This window comes from Orycteropus afer, unplaced genomic scaffold (genome assembly GCF_000298275.1).
Source record: "Orycteropus afer afer isolate SDZICR_OR568_19922 unplaced genomic scaffold, OryAfe1.0 scaffold00034, whole genome shotgun sequence".
In the NCBI taxonomy this organism is placed as follows: Eukaryota; Metazoa; Chordata; class Mammalia; order Tubulidentata; family Orycteropodidae; genus Orycteropus; species Orycteropus afer.
The window spans coordinates 4,018,199-4,038,874 of NW_006921621.1; positions in this window are offsets into that span (position 1 = coordinate 4,018,199).

A 20,676-nucleotide genomic window follows, 5' to 3' on the forward strand; every position below is an offset into this window, starting at 1 on the left:
AAAAAATAAAATAAAATTTAAAAAATGCAAAAAAAAAAAATGAGAGGAGAAATAGTCCTTGCAACTTGTTGTAAAGATTGAATGAGATAATAATAAATTTAAAAGAATTTTAAAAAGAAATATATATATGTGTGTGAATCAGATGGGATCACTGACCTGGACACACTAGAAATGATAAGGAAGGGACTAGTATGGGGAATAACAAAGGGACAGAATAATGATAATGATAACAAAACAGTTTACTGTTACAGACAGCAGTAAATCAGTCATATTATTAACAACAAAAAAAATTAGCTAGTCAGACAGGAACAAAATGATGAGTTGTGTTCATCATCTTGTGTATTAGTTGTCTTTGGGACATTCAGGTAGGAACATACACGTAAATACATTCTCATCCACCCACCTGTACCTATACCCATTTGCTTTGGCTTCCTTCTGTTACCATGGTTATAATCATTATATTTATTTTGTACTTTTCTCTAAAACCACCCTTTCTGCAATGCACTATATCTGATTGGTTATCACCTACTCAAAAACATTGGCCCCAAAATGTTCCTCTCGTGCAGTATCAATTTTTCTTTCTCTTAGATCATCTCCAATCAAAGCATACTATAATTCCTATCTTAAAAAACTCCCTGAATTTCCCAGCCATCCATTAATCTTGCCAATTTTGTCTATACATCATTCATTCTCTTAAGACCCATTCCATTAAGGTTTCCTTTCCCACCACTCTACTGAAAAATCACTGTCCATGACACCAGTGACATTCATTTTGCCAAATCCAACAGCCATTCTGCAGCCTTCATCTTATTTATCAGCAACATTTGGCATACTTAATCACTCCTTGTATCTTGAAACACTTCCTTCGCTTGGCTTCTGAGACATTTTCTTCTGGTTCTATTTTGAATTAATTGATCATTCTTTCCCAGGCTTCTTTGCTAGTTTTCCTCATCTTCCCAACATATAGATTAGATGGTTGAGGGTCCAAGAGCTCATTCTTCTAATGTCTTCTTTATGTACACCTAGATGATCAACCCGACCACTCATCTGTCAGTTTGTCAGACTGTGCTGGCTTTTGTGTTGCTGTGAGGCTAGAGGCCATGCCACCAGTATTTCAAATATCAGCAGGGTCACTGATGGTAGACAGATTTCAGTGGAGCTGCTAGGCTGAGACAGACTCAGAAGTAGGAAGGGGCCATCCATTTCTCAAAGAATTGGCCAGTGAAAACCTTATGAATAGCAGTGAAACACTGTCTGATATATTATTAGAAAACTTGATGAATAGCCCTGAAACATGGTCTGATACAAGAGCTCTAGTGATGTAGTGCCCAAGGCATTTGACTGCAGTTCAAACCCACCAGTCACCCCTCAGAAGGAAGATTGGGTAATCTACTTCCATAGAGATACTACCTCAGAAACCCAAGGAGGGGTCATTAGGAGTCAAATTGTCTTGATGGCAATGAGTTTTTGTTTGTTTGTTTGTTTTGGGTATGGTCAAAACCTCAGGTCTGAAGGCACTCAAATTATGATTGGGAAAAAGCTGCCTCCTCAGAATAGAGCTGACCTTAGTGATGTGGATGGAGTAAAGCTTTCAGGACCTCCACTGGCTGATGTGGCTTGACTCAAAATGGGAAGAAACAGCTGCCAACTTCCATTAATAATCAGAACATGGAATGTACGAAGTATGAATATAGGAAAATTGGAAGTTGTCTAAAATGAAATGGAACACACAAAGATTGATATCCTAGGCATCAGTGAGCTGAAATGGACTGGTTTTGGCCATTTTGAATCAGACAACCATATGAGCTACTATGCCAGGAATGACAAATTGAAGAAGAAAGATGTGGCATTCATTGTCACAAAGAATGTTTCAAGATATACCCTGAAGTACAGTGCTGTTAGTTATAGGATAATATCTATATGCCTACAAGTAAGACCAGGTAATGCTAATAGTATTCAAATTTATGCACCAACCACTGAAGCCAAAGACAAAAAAAATGAAGAATTTTACTAACTTCTGCAATCTGAAATTGACAAAGTATGCAATAAAGATGTGCTGATTATTACAAATGATAGGAATGCAGAAGTTGGAAACAAAGAAAAATCACCAGAAGCTGGAAAATTTGGCCTTGGTGATAGAAATAATGCTGGAGATCGCATGATACAATTTTGTAAGACCAATGACTTATTCATTGCAAATACCTTTTTTCAACAATATATATGGCAGCTATAAACGAGGACTTCACCGGACAGAGGACACAGGAATCAAATCTACTACATCCATGGAAAGAGGCAATGGAGAAGCTCAATATCTTCAGCCAAAACAAGGCCAGGAGCTGACTGTGGAACAGACCATCAACTGCATATATGCAAGTTCAAGTTGAAGCTGAAGACAATTAAAACCAGTCCACAAGAGCCAAAATATGACATTGATTATCTCTCTCCTGAATTTAGAGACCATCTAAAGAATAGATTTGAGGCATTGAACGAACACCAATGACCAAAAACCAGAGGAATTGTGGGATGACATCAAGAACATCATCCATGAAGAAGGCAAAAGGTCATTAGAAAGACAGGAAAAGAAGAAAAGACCAAAACGATTGTGAGAAGAGACTCTGAAACTTGCCCTTGAATGGAAAGTAGCTAAAGCAAAAGGAAGAAATGACAAGATAAAAGATCTGAACAGAAGATTTCAAAGAGTAGCTTGAAAAGACAAAGACAATTATTATAATGAAATGTGCAAAGACCTGGAGTTAGAAAACCAAAAGGGAAAAACATGCTTGGCATTTCTCAAGCTGAAAGAACTGAAGAAAACATTCAAGCCTTGAGTTGCATTACTGAAAGATTCTATAGGCAAAACATCGAATGGTTCATGAAACATCAAAAAAAGATGGAAGGAATACACAGAGTGACTGTACCAAAAAGAGTTGGTTGATGTTCATCCAATTCAACCAAACAAACCAAACTCACTGCTGTCGAGTCAGATCTTACTCATAGCAAACTTTCCTTGGATTTCTGAGGCAGTATCACTACAGAAGTAGATTGCCCAACCTTCCTTGATCAAGAACCAATGGTACTGAAGGAAGAAGTTCATGCTGCACTGAAGGAACTGGCAAAGAACAAGGCTCCAGGAATTGACGGAATACCCATTGAGATGTTTCAACAAACGGATGAAGTACTGGAGGCACTCACTTGTTATGCCAAGAAATTTGCAAGACAGCTACCTGGTCAACTGATTGGAAGAGATCTATATTTGTACCCATTCCAAAGAAAGGTGATCCCACAGAATGTGAAAATTATTGAACAATATCATTAATATCACACACAAGTAAAATCTTGCTGAAGATTATTCAAAAACGGTTATAGCAGTATATTCACAGAGAACTTCCAGAAATGCAAGCTGGATTCAGGAGAGGATGTAGAACAAGAGATCACTGCTGATGTCAGATGGATCTTGACTCAAAGCAAATGCCCTAAAGATATTTACTTGTGTTTTATTGACTATGCAAAAGCATTCAATTGTGTAGATCAAAACAAATTATAAATAACATTGAGAAGAATGGAAATTCCACAACACTTGATTGTGCTCACGAGGAAACTTTACATAGACCAGGAGGCTGTCATTTGGACACAACAAAGGGATACTCCACGGTTTAAAATCAGGAAGGGAGTCTGTATGGTGAGCAAATGATCCGAGAAGCTGGACTATATGAAGAACAACTTGGCATCAGGACTGGAGGAAGACTCATTAACAACCTGTGATATGCAGATGACACAACTTTGCTTGGTGAAGATGAGGATGACTTGAAGCACTTACTGATGACCATCAAAGACTTCAGTCTGCAGTGTGGATTACATCTCAACATAAATGAGCTCTGGTGGCTTAGTGCCTAAGGCATTTGATTACTAACCAGAAGGCTGGCAGTTCAAACCCACCATCCACTCCTCAGAAGGAAGACTGGGCAATCTACTTCCGTAGAGATACTGCCTCAGAAGGGTCGTTATGAGTTGGAACCAACTCAACAGCAATGAGTTTGGTTTTGTTTTAGATTACATGTAATGTTGTTGTTGTTATGTGCCATGGAGTCGGACCCAACTCATAGTGACCCCTCCTTGGGTTTCTGAGGCAGTATCACTATGGAAGTAAATTGCCCAACCTTCCTTCCGAGGAGTGGCTGGTGGGTTTGAACCGCCAGCCTTCTGGTTACCAGTCAAGTGCCTTAGGCACTATACTACCAGATCTCCTTTACATGTAATGTTGTTGTTGTTGTTATGTGCCGTCCAGTCAGACCCGACTCATAGCAAACCCTCTTTGGGTTTCCGAGGCAGTATCACTATGGAAGTAGATTGCCCCATCTTCTTTCTGAGGAGCGGCTGGTGGGTTTGAACCACCAGCCTTCTGGTTAGCAGTCAAGTGCCTTAGGAACTATGCTACCAGAGCTCCTTTACATGTAATAGGCATTTCAAATTTAAATTGTAAAGACCTCAACTTCTCTCACACTCAATCTTACATATCTCACTTTTCTCAGATATTAAACTTTTGCATCATCCTTTGATATCTCTAAGAAATCTTAGTGGCATAATTATTAAACACCTGGGTAATAATCAAAAGTTGGCAATTCAAACCCCCTTAGCAACTCTGTGGGAGAAAATCTGCTTACATAAAGGTAACAGGGTAGGAAACCCTATGAGACAGTTCTCTGTTACATTGGGAACTATGAGTCAGAATAGACTCAATGGTACCTAACCACAAACGATACCTAACTGGGGGAGCTCTGGTAGCGTAGTGCCTAAGGCACTTGACTGCTAACTAGAAGTCTGGCAGTCTAAACCCACCAGCCACTCCTCGGAAGGAAGATGGGGCAATCTACTTCCGTAGTGATACTGCCTCGGAAACCCAAGGAGGGGTCGCTATGGGTCGGGGCCGACTCGCCGGCATGTAACAACAACAACCTGGAATCTAACTACTTCTTTGCTTTTGTCGGCTACCACCCCAGTCCACATCTCTTCATCTCTCACCTAAATTATTGCAATATCTTTCCAAATGGTCTCCCTGCTTCTGCCTTATTCCCAATAGTCTAGTATTCACATAGCATCAATGATAGTTTTTAAACAAGTCAGGTTATATCATTCTCTTGCTCAAAATCGTATAATTTCACACAGAGTTCAATCCAAAATTCCTTACCATTGTCTGCAAGGTCCTACAATATCAGTCCTCCTGATTCCTCTCTGGCCTCTCCTTTTGTCCTTATTCCCCTTGCTCAATCCTCTCCCACCATACTGGCCTCTGTGCTACCTAGGAAAATACCAATCGTCTCCCACCTCAGGACTTTTGCACCTGCTCTTGATTCAGCCTGAACATCATGCCTCTAGAGAGTTACATGACCAACTCCCTCCCTCATTTTCTGCTCTAGTGTCATCAGAGAGCTTTCATTCACCAGCTTGTAAAAACATAGCACCCATCTTCTTCATGTCTACTTTACCTGACTTGGCATTCTTTACAAGATTTGTCAACTTCACATTTATTTGTTTGTTGATTGTCTCTCCCACCTGTAAATGAACTTGATGAGAATCAGAATTTCATCTCCTTTATTCACTGCTTTAGCCACAGTACCATTACAGTTCATGACTCAGAGTTGGTACTCAGTAAACATTTGTTAAATGAGCCTCAAAAAAAGGAAGGGGGGCTGGAAATATGGATCAGAGCCTCAAATATGTAAGCTCACTGAGAGAGATTGTTTACAGAGAAGAAAGCAAAGGATGAAACATTATTAACACCTTTGAAAGCCTATAGAAAACAGAATAGCTAAGATATACAAAGTTATCTTGAGGTTTGTTTTCCATGACAAACTCCATACCAAAACAAATAGAAAAATCTTGTTGGAAAGGAAGCGGCATCTACTATAATAATTGTGTGGGGAGGAAGAGTTATGAGTACATCCACTCTCCCTATATATCTCACTCAATTGGAACTGGCTTACTAAAACTTGGAGAAAGAAGGCAAGGGTTGTGGTAAGGGTAGTTACATGGAAAGCATTTATATGATCTTGGTGAAAACAAGAAAGATCTAGGAAGAAAAAGCATTCATAATTTTGAGGATAAAATTTGTCTATAAAAGTAGAAATCTATTATCAGAGTCTGGAGGTACAAGGAAATCTGGGAAAGCCAGAACTCAGTGGGACTATCTTGTTTTTCTGGGTCTCGCAAGTTTTCACACCTTTACAGGGTGCAGTCATCACTTTTCTATTTAGTGAAAAATATTTGAGTTTCCTTGTCTGACAGATTGCTGCCTTACAGAGCTTCCAACTTTGACAAGCTTTATGGTGGATTGCCAGAAGATAGAACATATTTAAAGATAAAGTGGGGAGGGAAAAAATGTAGGAAGGAATCATGACAACCTGAACAGGGGGTATTAAGAAATTGCATTGGCTTTGGTGGTGGAAGAGAAAAAGTAAATGTGCATTTATATTATGTATTTTTTAAAATATATAAATCTAGTGACAGTGCTTCAAAATAGTAAGTGCACAACCAACTTGTGCTATGAAGTTTTCCAGGGGCCATTTTATAGTCTCAATCCTACTGTTATTGTTGTTGTTATGTGCTGTCGAGTCAGACCCGACTCATAACAACCCCTCCTTGGGTTTCCGAGGCAGTATCACTACAGAAGTAGATTGCCCCATCTTCCTTCTGAGGAGTGGCTGGTGGGTTTGAACCACCAGCCTTCTGGTTAGCAGTCAAGTGCCTTAAACGCTATGCTACCATAGCTCCCACCTATCAGTATGATGCATTTTCAAATGCTGCTAAACCTAACATAGTTCCTTATTAAACAAAAATTCGTTTCAGCCTTCAAACTTCCTTCAAATTTATGTACTGGTTTTTTTAATTGAGCAGTTAGGATTTGCTGATAGTAAAAAATTAGGAGGGGAAGCATCACTCTTTCAAAGGCATAGATTCCTAGGGTTTACTGTAAGAGGGATTTGGGGTAGGGCCTTACTCAATTTAGAGACTAACTTATTAACCAAATCAATGCCAATTTATGAGTGTTCATCACAAAATGAATTAGAAAAGTCTTCCTGGACAGTGAAAACCATGAAACTAGCAAAAATTCATTTTTAAAGAACCGTGAATCAAGCTGGGAGGGAAATCATTTGAACTTTGGCATATAAAGTAAAGCAAAAAATTTATAGTCAGAGTTGAATTCATGAAAGTATTTCTGTGTATTCTCTTCCTAATTCATGTGGTGAGAGGGGGCAAAGTCTAGGCTGCATTCATTTTCATCACAACCTTAACATGGAGCTAGCGATTTTAGGGGAACAGTCTGAGAGAAACTCTCTCTAACCTCTGGCTGGAAAAAGTGAGCAAGTATTATACATCCACAGGATCTTCTAAATGACATCTACAGACAAGGAGCTCTACTCTCAACCTTATGGATTTAGTTTTAGTATTTTTGCAAAATCCTAACTGTGTCTGCATATATAATGTAGACTGAATTTTAAATGCACCTAGAAATTGCAGTTTTAAAGGCCACTATTAGGATGATCAAATATGTCAATATGTCCATCTACATCTTGGAATACTCTGCAGAGACTGCTACATAAGTATAATTGAATTTTTCCATATTTTCAATGCATGATAACATCCTACTCTACCCCATTTCCTTCTATTTCAAGAAATAACTTGTTTTAACGGACTATCCTTTCAGGAAGGTAGAAAGAGTGTGGAAGGGGGAAAGCTGTTAAACCAGTATATTTGATTTTCTCTTCATAAGGCTGGGACCTTGTGAGTTTGAAGGAAGTGTAATAAGAGTAGTAACAAACAGATTGCAGGACCATCAGTGGGTTTCACTTCAACATCTGACTTATGGACAACTCCTACTTGCCTTTTAATGTTAAGTAAATTTGCCCTCAATTTGAAACCATTGAACCAATCCCTACTTGCAATAAATTCTTCATCACAATCACCTTCATGGGCTGCATATGCAGCTTTTAAATCATTGAAAAGACTTCAAACCTTTTCTTGTACCAAAACAAAAAAACCAAACTCACTGCCATGGAGCCAATTCTGACTCATAACGACACTTCTGGACAGACTACATCTGCCCCATAGGGTTTCCAAGGCTGTACATCTTTATGGAAGCAGACTGCCTCATCTTTCTTCTGCAAAGTGGCTGGTGAGTTTCAACTTTTTGATTAGCAGTTGTTTTGCTCACTTCATGCCACTGTAACAGAAGTACCACAGGTAAATGGCTTTAATAAACAGGAGTTTATTCTCCTGCTCCAGTAAGTCCCACCATGATTACCAATCTCATCATGGGGAATAGCTACATCCAACTGCCCAGCCACTCAAAACCAGGCCCAGCCAAGTTAACACATAACCTTAACTACCACAGCAGTCAAATGCTTTATCCACTATGCCACCAGAGCTCCTTCTTTGCACTAAAGTAAGGCTAAATAAGAACTGTATGCAACTGTTCCAACTCACTTACAAATTTCACTTAAAGACTTAAAGACACAGGAACAGATCTCATTCATAACCCAGGTACTTCCTGTAATGCTCAGTTGATGATTTATTGAACAAACTGGGCAATATCAGAGGAAAAAGTTCACTCAACTTCATTTCTGAGACTTCTAATCATTTTTATGTAGTGACTTGCCCACCTGATGAAATGAAATTCAGCATCCCCCTCCCCAACTAGTCAAACCTAAGAATGGGAACAAGACCCATTGAGCTAACTTCGTGCCAAACATATCTGCATGCTGTTTCCACACAGACACAGCACAGATACACTCCCCATGAGACCAAGGTATACTACAGTTAAAGGATATTTCTCCACAAGATGACTTTGACACCCCTCTCACATTGACGTCCCCAGAAAATTCAAACCCCATAGAATATAGCTCAGAGCTCATAAGAAGGAAAAGAGCATGGGATCTGTATAACCACAATAACAGCTGGTGGAGGAAAGCTTCCCTGTTAATTCCCTTGATCACACGATGGTAGGGCCAGTGTCAGCTTCTCAGGACTGGCTTGGCCATTACCTCTCAAAGGCTGTTCATCTCAAGAGATAGCCTCTGCTCAGGCCTCAACTGAATCTCATCTAACCTGTCTGACTATGGTTCTCATCAGTTTGTCAAATAGGGACTTTTCTTTCCTATTTAAGGATTATGGAGAAAGAAGGATAGAGTAGTCTAGTTTAGTACTAATTTTTAGAATAATATGGGAAGCTTGTTAAAAATAAGAATTCCTGATACCAAGATCTACTTTATACCTGGATGTAAGGAATGGATTGGGCTTGGAATTCATGCTTTCAGCAGTGCTTCCTAGGTGATGCTGAAGATTAGTCAAGTTTGGGGAAGCCAAGCTTAATAGAAAGCACGTGGAAAGTAAGTAAAGAGAAGCTTATTCCGTCTTTGCCCCTGAATGTGTAGTCTTCCCTAGGTGTCTCTTCTCTGGCCTGTGAAATAATGATAAGGCTGATTGCTTCCATTCTCCCTCACTTCACTGGGATGTTATATAAGGCAAAGAGATACTGACCTTAATTTTCTGATCTGTGGATCACAGAGTACCAAGGCATGCATGCCCTTCTCATATTTAGCAGGACCAGGAGTATGCCTCATTTGTCTGCATATAGTGCCTAGCTTGCACACTACCACTCTGTTCCCATGTTTCTGGCGTGGCATCGCCTGGGGCAAAAAGAGAACAAGGATGAGTGAATCCCGCAAGTCTGTGGACAAACTGATGATGTAGTCTCACTGGGCCTGACTGCTCTTGACCTGCATCCTCCGTCCTAAGTCATCCCTCATGAGAAAATATTCATTCTTAAGCAATCAGAGTATGGTGATATGTTCACCTGGAGTGCCCAAAAATTAGCTCAGCCTCTTAAGAAAATATTGCAAAGGATGAAATGGTCAAAAAATGTTTTCCTTTTGTTTCCCTGTCTGTATTTCAGAGATGTGGTATTCTAGAAAGTAAGATTCAGTCAAAGGAAAATAAATAATAATGAGTTTTATTCCTTCAGAAATCTTTGTAGGATATGAATTTACTATCATAAGATAAAAGATATCCTCACTTCATTCAGAGTCGAGATTACACTTTACAGAGTTCATATGAGAGTATTTGAGCATTCAGTGATCAGGAAATGTGGTATTTTAACACATGCCTGTTACTACTATAGTGCCAGCACAGGTCTGGGCACATAGTAAGTGCTCAATAAATGCAGGTTATGCAACTGATTCCTACAATTGTCAAGGGGTCTTGAAATTTCTTCTAAGAAAGAAATAAGCCAATGAGCCATGTTAATAATGCCACTATTCTCTGGAAACTGGAGAAGGCTCTTTAAATACAAAGAATGTCACCAGACTCTTGCAGTTTCTTGGGCTCTTGGGCAAGACCCAGAGGGCCATGATGCTGTTGCGGATATTTTCTCTAATGGAGTATTTAAACCTCTGAGACTCCAGCCATCTAGGAGAATATTTATGCGGCAGTAAAAAAAACTTTAACGGAAAGCTGTTTGGCTCTAATAGTTTCAGGTATTTCTACACAGCTCTACTCACCATGTGTCATGTTGAATTATACTGTGTCCAGAGTGTGACAGCAGCAACCCATAATGGAACTTATATAATGGAATGGCCAGAGAGAGGGAGTGGGGGAAGGGCAAGAGGATGGAGGAAGAGGGAGAAGAGAAGGAAGGAAGGAACTTTAAAGAGAAATATTTCTTTTGCATTTTGTTACTTGATTTCCAGATGCAGAAGAAAATGAAGAACAGGAAGAGAAATTTGGGTGGCTTCACCTGCCTTTCCAGGTGAGAGAGTCTGCTTCTGGGCTACAACACTAAAAGACAGCACAGTGTATGGATCAGAGCACAAATTCTTGAACTGTGTTTTCTTGGTACAAATCCCATCTTTATCCCATACACACTCGATGAGTCAGAAAAAGTTACTTAACATCTCTGTGCCTCAGTTTCCCTATCTGTAAAATCAGGATAATAATAGTACTACTTCATGGGAGGTAATAAGATGATTAAATGAGTTAATTTTGTAAAAGCACTTAAAACCGTGCCTGACATACAATAACCCCTACATAAGTGAAATATTTATGTGAGTGACTGTGTGTGAGTGTATATCCACTGTCATGGAGTTGATTTTGACTCATAGAGACTCTACAGGACAGAGAAGAACTGCCTCGGAGTTGGAAAGCCTCTATAGTCTTTATAGAAGCAGACTACTACATCTTTCTTTCTTCCATAAAGTGGCTTGTAGGTTCGAATTATTGACTTTTTGGTTAGCAGCCCAGATCTTAACCACTGCACCAAAAGAGCTCCTTCTTATATTTACACATTTAAATATACATTTATGTGTACACGGATAGGCCTGGACGTACAAGTATTCAAGTTATGATGTGCAGCACTTAACACTTGTCAGTGTATCTGGAACATTGCATTTTCCAGATACACTGGATATGGAAAGATTGCTGAATTAAGTGAACGTGCTCCAGGTAGGTATTTGAGCAGGATAATATTATGGAAGGGATTGGTGGATAAATGGTCCATATGGCAAGGACGCTGAATTTAGAAGTTGATATTGCCAATGGGGAACAGCTTATAGATCACAACGGGGAATTGATAGATCAAGACTTAATCGATTTTGAAGAAGAAAGAAATGGTAAAGAAGAAACAAAAAGAGGGAAAGGTAGGAGCGAAGTTCTCAAAAAATTTTACAGCGAAAGGATCAGCGGGATTTCTTTTCTAAACTAAATCAGGAAGAATTCCGCTGGTTGACAACATGGATCCAAATGCTAATCATTTTGCTAAAGTTCATAGGCAGATTCAGGGAGCAGTGAGATGTCATTATAAAATGCATGAAGAAAAAAAGAAAAAGGACCATGTAGACAACTCTCGCTAATTTTCTGACTAAAAAACCATTTCTATTCCCAGGAATAATCCAGATGATCCAGAACATTCACAAGCAACATTATTACCACGACTGACAAAATGCCAATGTCATACAACTCCCTCATCATCAGAATAAATGTTTATGATTTGTGTATTTCTTTATATACATATGTATTAAGATATATCTGTAAATTTACACATATTGTCAAACCTCCAAAGACAAATAGAGATCAGATTCACAAAGGTACTGATAACAATACTCTGGTAGCATAGTGGTTAAAGCACTTGACTGCTAACCAGAAGGTTGGCGGTTCAAACCCACCAGCCACTCCTCGGAAGGAAGGTTGGGCAATCCTACTTCCGTAGTGATACTGCCTCGGAAACCCAAGGAGGGGTCGCTATGAGTTGGGTTTGACTCGACGGCACATAACAACAACAACTGATAACAAAAGGCAATGATAATGAAAACAGGAAAAAAAAAATGAGATAATTACTTATGTAATTACTTACAAAGGAGTCACTGGAACAAAACTTCATGATTTGGGGACCTGTATATATTCATATTTTTATGTGCAGTTCTAAAATCTAAGACCCATTATATGCCTATATCTGAATGCTGCAGCAGTGAGTACCAGCTGAGAACCTGATGATGGTGACTTTCATTTAAACCATAAATTAAGATTCTGCAAAGAAAAATTCCTTCTGTGCTTGACTGTGTAATTTCCTTGGTCATTTTCCTTGGGAAAAAAAAAATGGCAAACTGTGCCACTCTTAGTAATAGATTCTTATGGAACAATTAATGCACTATTCACTGTGCTGAGCACTTTACAAAGATTATCTAATTTCAGCATCATAAGTCTCTGAAGCTGGAACTGGTATTCCCAGTTCACAAATAAGGAACATGAAGCTATAGGATGTTAAGTAACTTGTCCAAAGTTACATAGCAGTTAGTGATAAAGCTAGGATTTGAACCAGGTCTATTTGACTCTAAACTCAGGGCCCTTCATCTCTATAAAAATCTTCATATATGTGCATTTAAATTAATATAATTTTAATTTTAGTCTAGCTTGAAGACTAGCAGCACTATGTGGTTTGTATTTTAGGTCCTAAAATGCCTACACATGCCAAGCACAACACAGTACACAAAAATTCAAATAAAAAACTCCTGCCTCTTGAGAGGCAAACATATTTCTTGAGAAGATGAGCCTACCATGGGTAAACTGCTAATATGACACAATATATACCTGACATTTTTGAGCACTTTCTCTGTGCTAAGCACAATAGGTGATATTATTAACATTATTATTATTTCCATAAGGGGAATTTGAGACACATAGATGCTTAGACATTTGTCCCAATAATGATAGAGCCAGCATTTGAATCCAGGCAGCATGAATCCAGATTCCATGCCCTGAACTACTTTGCTCTTCCACAAGATGTGGCCAAACACCAAAGTCAGTGCTTTAGATAGAAAATACCAAAGAGTCTTGAATTTAAATAAGCAGGGAACTAGTGAAAAGAGAAGGCAGAAAAGCCAGGAAGAAATCTTTAATTCATAATGGGATCATAAGTTCCTTGCATCTGCATTTGTACTCCTGACTTAGGTGGCAAAGGGAACAATAAGAAGCTTTCACAGAATACAAGAGAAAAGTCTGAGTTTGTCTTGCTGGAGTTCATAAACTTTGGACTTGTCATTCAATGTGAGTTGGAGAAGAAGCTAGAAAAGAATAAAGGCAGTACTGCTAGCTGTTATTATGATAGTGCTTTCAGATTGATTAAGCACTCCTGTCAGTTAACATTGTACATGATCTAATGTGAAAACAGAGCTACCTTTAGGAAGTTTCTATTGCAAAAGTTTTCTGGGTAAATCTCTAGTTTATACTTTGACCTCTGTAGTCTTTTCCTCCTTTCCCTTTCCTGTAGAAAGTCATCTTGATTCTTTACAATGATTTGTGTTTCATCAGATATATAAGTTTAAATTACAGGTGTTCAAGCTCAGTTTGCAAAGGAATTTTCCCCTTCAGCCCAACTGCCCCTAGAAATGTCTTCCTCATCTTGATCTCCAAGGAAATGGAGTCTTCTTTTTAGAACTTGAACAAAAGCATGGGCTGCTTAGGCAGTAACATAAGGGCATTTAGAAAAACAGCACTACTAACTAGAGAACATCTTGTTTAGTACTTAACACTACATGATGAAGACAAACTTCATCCTAGAGTTTGCTGGGTCTACATTCTCCACCCATTTCCATCTGTTATTTGCCAGTGATACTGACAACAACTCAGATGGCTAAGTGCTCATCCAGGGTTCCTAGATTAGGGTCCGTCTGTTAACCCAAGATTTTTGATAAGTCATTCACAGATCTTATTTCTTTGGTACCTATGAGTTTCATAGGTTGGTCATAGTTAACATGAAAAGCAGAGTTTTCTTTCTTCCAAAAAAATTTAAAGGAAGATAATTACCCTTTATCTCCTCTTCTGATGGCATCTAGAGAATCACTTCATGTAGCAGCACTGAGTCATTATGTCCCCTCCCAAAAATGTTGTATCTAAATTAAATAGGTCATTTATAGATCACTTACTTCATACTTTTTCATTGCAGAGTATTTTACTGGACAGCCCTGGTCTAGAAACTCAGCTGTGAGCCCAATGTTACAATAAGTCATGATCAAACCTTCAGAGTTTAATCCTGTCTATGAAATAGGAGATGCTGTTTTTCCCTTCTAGAGGAAAGATGACTCTACCTACACCTGCTTCTCTCCCACACTTCATCTGGCTCATAGACAGTAAGTAGGTGCATCCTCAAGAGATTATGCGGATAATAATAGGCTTGGTCTGAAGACTTCAACCTGAAGAGACACTGGGAAGTCATAAAACCTGAATAGAAAATACAAGAGCCACGGAGGCACCAATGGATATCTAGGCCACCAGTCAATTCAGATTTCAAGTGATTTTCCAAGCGTCTTTGACACTTGTGGTCACAGGTTTGTAATAGTGGCAGCCCATCCCTGCCTCCACATAGCAAAATGCCAACATACTTGCAAGCATGAGAAATGACATGCAGCCTAAGATGTGCATAAACATAGGGCACATAGACATCCTCAGACCTTGAAACATTGGTAGTCATAGAGATGAGAAGAGTATAACTTTCAGAACTTAGAGGAGACCATATGTTGACCTCAGCAATTAGAACTCAGCATATACTATATCATGTATCCTTGAGATTCTTAATGTTCAAAGTGTGGTCCTCAGACCAGCAGCATCAGCATCACCTAGAAGCTTCTTAGAAATGCAGTCTCAGAAAAAGAGAGAGAGACAGAGATTACGGAGTGATTTAAAGATAGTTCTGGGAATATCAAGGCCCTTTAGGTAGAATAAATAAATAAATAATTTTAAAAAGGAAAAGAAAAGAAATTCCGTTTCAGGCCTCACCCTAGACCAACTGGTCAGAAACTCATTTTAACAAGATCCCGGGGTGATTTGTGTGTACTTTAATGGTCAAGGGTCACTGATTTCTCTCCCTCTAACTCTCCTTTACAAGGAGCCCTGGTGGCACAATGGTTAAGTGCTGAACTGCTAACTGAAAGGTCAGTGGTCCAAACCCACCAGCTGTTTCACAGGAGAAAGATAATAGTCTATACTGTCAAGATTACAGCCTTGGAAACCCTATGAAGCAGTTCTACTCTGTCCTATAGGGTCTCTGTGAGTCAGAACCAGAACCAGCTAACAACAGATGAGACTCAAATACATGGATAAGAACAAAAATTTTGCAGCCAAATTTTGTGCAGTGCTCTGAACTGGCAAACAGGGTTAATGGTTTAAAAACACTTATCAATTAATTGGAAATCTGAGACCTGGCTTTCAAAATAAAGAAGCCAGTAAATTCTGACTGTGCTATCAATAATATCCTTAAGAAATTTTGTGCTTATTTTCTGGTTTCTATTTGGCTTCAAACTGAAAAAGCAGAGATTATCAGATAGTAATACTAATAAGCAAATAATAAACCATGCAAGATTCCTTTGTTCTTTACATTGCCGTCTGTAAGGGCAATCATTTTTAAAAGCTTTTATTGGATAGCTTGAACAGAATCATGCCCTAATTATAGTCTTCCTTTTTATTTGCCACTGAGAGGAAATGCACCAGATGAAGCTGTTTGAGGCTCTATGGTTTGTTCAGCTGTATTAAATGCATCTAACGGCTGACTTTTATCGTTCTTAACAAGTCAAGACCAGACTGAATGTCTTTGTGGATAATTGTTTTTATTCATTTCCCTTCTGTATTGCTAAAATGGAGGCAGTATGCAAATTAAGGAGAGAGATGTGCATTCAGAACTGCCCCAGACCTCTGCTGGTCCTCAGAGAGACAAAATCAAATCTCTGCTTAGGTCATTTCAAGTCTCTGTGGTCAGTGAGTTCTCCTGCAAAACAAAAAAAAACGTTTCTTGATTCTTCAAAATGTGCTCCATGTCACTGAATTAACATAACTGACATCATAGAATCCATTCCAGAAAATTCATGTATAGCAATTCTTCTAATATTTTGTTCTTATCCATGTAGTTGACAACACAATAAGTAGGGCTATATCATGTAAACAACTGGATGCTAGGGCTCAAATGTCCTGCATTTCAGTCTCAGTTCTACCATTTGTTAGTGATGTGACCTTGAGATGAAGAAAGAAAGAAAGATGTGGTTCTCAAACCAGGGCTGATTTCGCCCTTCCTCCTGGGAACGTTTGATAGTGTTTGCAGATATTTTTGATTGTCATGACTGGGCAGTGGGGTACTATAGGCATCTAGTGAGTAGAGACCAGGAATGCTACTAAACATCCTACAATGCACAGGACAGCCCTGCACAACAAAGGATTATCCAGCCCCAAATGCCAGTAGTGCCAAGGTAGAGAAACCCTAAACATAGTAACCCTAGTATCATCACCATTATTCTGTACTGATCTGCTCAACCAAAAAACATAGGCTACCAAAACACCGGAGACTTTGAACTATGGAATTCTCAAATTAATAAACAAGGATTCACTGAGTTCTTACTTCATGCTCAGCACTATTTTAGGTACTATGGAAAATACAAAAGAGTAAGGCATTATATTTCACTTTTTCTTCCAGAAACTAGAAATCAGAATAAACTGATCCATGTCTAAAATCCAGGTCTAATAGGAAAATTCCTCATTGATCCATTCCATTAATTTTTTGCTGCCTCTCAACATGGTGCCCAGTCTAATTATGGGATGACTCCCTATTCCCCTGGGATGCTACTTTTCATTCTCATTCACTTCCTTGTTCAGAAGGAAGAGCCATTTGCCGCTGAATGGTTATTAGCCTTTATTTTTTTCTCATTGAAGAGACTAAGAAGGGAAAAAAGCCCACAGGATAATTTTATAAGTTCTTGCTCCAGTTTTTCTCCAACTTTAGAAATCTCTGTTGGCTTTTAATTAAGAACTTGCATTTAGACTGTGAGATGAACCAGATTTGAAGGACTGTGGATTTTGGATTTGGGTTTTTTTTTTTTTTTTCTTTCTTTCAATGAAACGGCACTCATTTCCCTAGGAGGGGTTTTCCCCAGATTCTCATTGTTCTACTAAAGATGATTTACATGGGCATCTGTGGAGGTGTATGAATCTGTGATTACAGTGGGAGGCCAGGGGAGACTTACTGGGAAATTAAGAAACACTCTCAGGCCACTTAGCTGAGTACTAACAAACATCAGTATGGCCTAGAGTAAGGTAAGTCAGAATCTCTAAAAGTGGTAGCAGGGGCTACATAACATAAGGCTCACAAATATGCCATGAATGTGACTCAATGAGTTGGTTGCTTCAGATACCTACAATGCACATTTCGGTTCAATCCCTTTCCTCACTCACTCTTGAGGACCTTACTCATATTCAAAAAGACCCAATGCTAAAATATTCCCATACACCTGATTCTTGGGCACCCACATGTTGAGCTCCTGAAATCCTAAAGTTTTTGCTGAGCTATTTGGGAGCCCTGGTGGCATAGTGCCTAAGGCATGTGACTGCTAACCAGAAGTCTGGCGGTTCAAACCCACCAGCCACTCCTCGGAAGGAAGGTTGGGCAATCTACTTCTGTAGTGATATTGCCTTGGAAACCCAAGGAGGGGTCACTACAAGTCAGATCCGACTCAAAGGCAGTGTGCTTGGTTTTTCGTTTATTTGGGTAAAGATAAAGGTAAAGTGATGATCCTCTTTATAGAAATTAGTGAGAGAAAGTAATATGAGAAAAACATATGTGTATATTCAAGAAATATTTTCCCAAAAAGTATTTATTCATTAGGCAAAAAATGGCAACTCTATAGTAGATAAACCTGTCAGATATTACCCTAATCAATTGATCAAGGTCAACATCACCATTAATAAAATATTTTGACTTCTTATTTCTTGTGTTACCTAGATGATGCATTGAGAAGGGCACAACACCATTTCTAAGGTACTCTTGTCAAAAATATGTAACCTCCATGTAAGTATGACCAAGCATTAGAAAACTCAATTTGAGGGACATTCTACAAGATAACTCATCTGTGCCCTTCAAAAGTATCAAGGAAAGACTGAGGGACTATCACAGATTGGAGAAAACTAAGAAGACATGACAACTAAATGTAATGTGGCATCCTGAACAGGATCCTGTACCAGAAGAGGACATTAGTGGGAAAACAGTGAAATGTGAATAAGGTCTGTAGATAAGTTCATAGAATTGTTTCAATAATAATATTTTGGTTTTCAGACTTCAGGTAAGATGGAGGAATGGGCAGACAAGTGACACAGACCCTCTTAAACAAAGAAAAGAAAAACCAATTGACAGAGCAATAGAAGATCATCCTGGAGCCCTGAACTTTTAAAGGAGCTATACAGAAGTGGATTAGGCACCAAGTAGTGGGAAAACCTGAATGAAAACTGAATACAGAGACGGTCAGAGCTACAGACTGTCAGCTACTCTGATGGGACCAACAGCCTGAATATTTCCAAGTGGTGTTGGGACCTGAGAATTGGCCTAAAGGTCAGCTCTGGTCACCAACGGCTACAGGGATGACTACACTGGTGGTCTATGACTAGGAAGGGAAACAGCAAGGAGGGAGACAACCTGAGCTGTTGACTTCCACTGTCCAGAGGGTGCAGCCATTTTGATTGTTTACACGTGGCAGCCATTTTGGATATTTATAGTGACCAAGGGTGCAGCCATTTTGAATGTTTAAAAGTGGTGGCCATTTTGAATTTTAAAGTGACAGCATTCTCATTCAGATTCCAGGGACCTAAGAATAGACTCTGTTTGCCAAGGTCGGCAGGGACATACAAGAGGCTGACAACAGGATAGAAACAGGTGGTGAGTGTATAAGTGCTGTCAACTAGTGACACAGCACAGCACCCTGTTGAGTAGATAACATGCAAACAAAACAAAGAAAATGAAAATCATGGGCAAGTCACTCCAACATACAATCACCAATTAAATATAAACACAAAAATGTCACAATACCTCAGAGACAACAGAGTATCAGAATCCACACAGAGAAGCAAGATAAAGCAGGAGAAACAAGGGACCAGGATACAGACCCAAAACACATCCCCGAGGAAGACGCACCATTGGAACACCCTGATAAGGAATTCAAAAGAATTATATTTAGGTGTCTTCAAAGGATTGAAAGACTGATCAAGGAAAACACAGAAAAAACCCTAGAAGAATTTCGGAAGAAAATGCAAGAACAAAATGACAAAATAAATGAAAAATTAGAAATGAGCCAAAATCTACAGATAGAAATCCAGAAGATTAATACTAAATTGTCAGAAATAGATAACACATTGAAAAGGCAAAGGCATAGAATTGACGCAATGGAAGAGAGAATTAATGAGATTGAAGACAAATACCTGAATACTTTTTTGGAAAGGGATCAATCAGAAAAAAGATCAAAACAAAATGAAGAAAGCCTAAGGTTCATGTGGGATACCATCAAAAGGAATAAACTACATGTAATCGGAATTCCAGAGCAGGAAGAGACAAATAAAACCACTGAGAAAATTGTCCAAGATTTGTTGGAGGAGAACTTCCTGATATGATGAAAGATGAGAATATATCAATTCAGGAAATCCAACAAACCCCAAACAGTAGAACCCAAAAGAAAATCACCGAGACATATCATCATCAAACTCATCAAAACCAAAGAAAAAGAAAGAATCATGAAAGCAGCATGGGAAAAATGAAAAGTTACCTACAAGGGCAACCAATAAGACTAAGCTCAGATTTCTCCATAGAAACCATGCAGGAGAGAAGACAATGGAATGGTATGCATAAAACCCTGAAAGAGAAAAATTTCCAACCAAGAATTATGTATCCAGCAAAATTGTCCCAAACATGATGGTGAAATTAGGACATTTCCAGATAAGCAGAAATTAAAGGAATTTGTTAAAACCAGACAAACCTTACAAGAGATGCTAAAGGAAGTCCTTGGGACAGAGAAATAACAACGGCCAACAACTGACCATTATCACACATGGTGACGTAACCCAGAAACCAAAACAGCTATAGAAGAATCCAAAGTAAATAAGCATATACGACTGTAAACAGGGAACCAGAGACATCAATTGACAAATGAGGACAATTACAAACCAAAAAGAGGCAAAAACTGTGTCATTACAAAACCTCTAGATGGTAGGGAAGTCAAGACAACTACAAGATAGAATGGACTGTTATAAACTTGGGAAGAAAACTATAAATCACAGGGTAACCTCAAAGAAAAATGATAAACCTTCACAGCAAAATCAAAAAGAGGACCA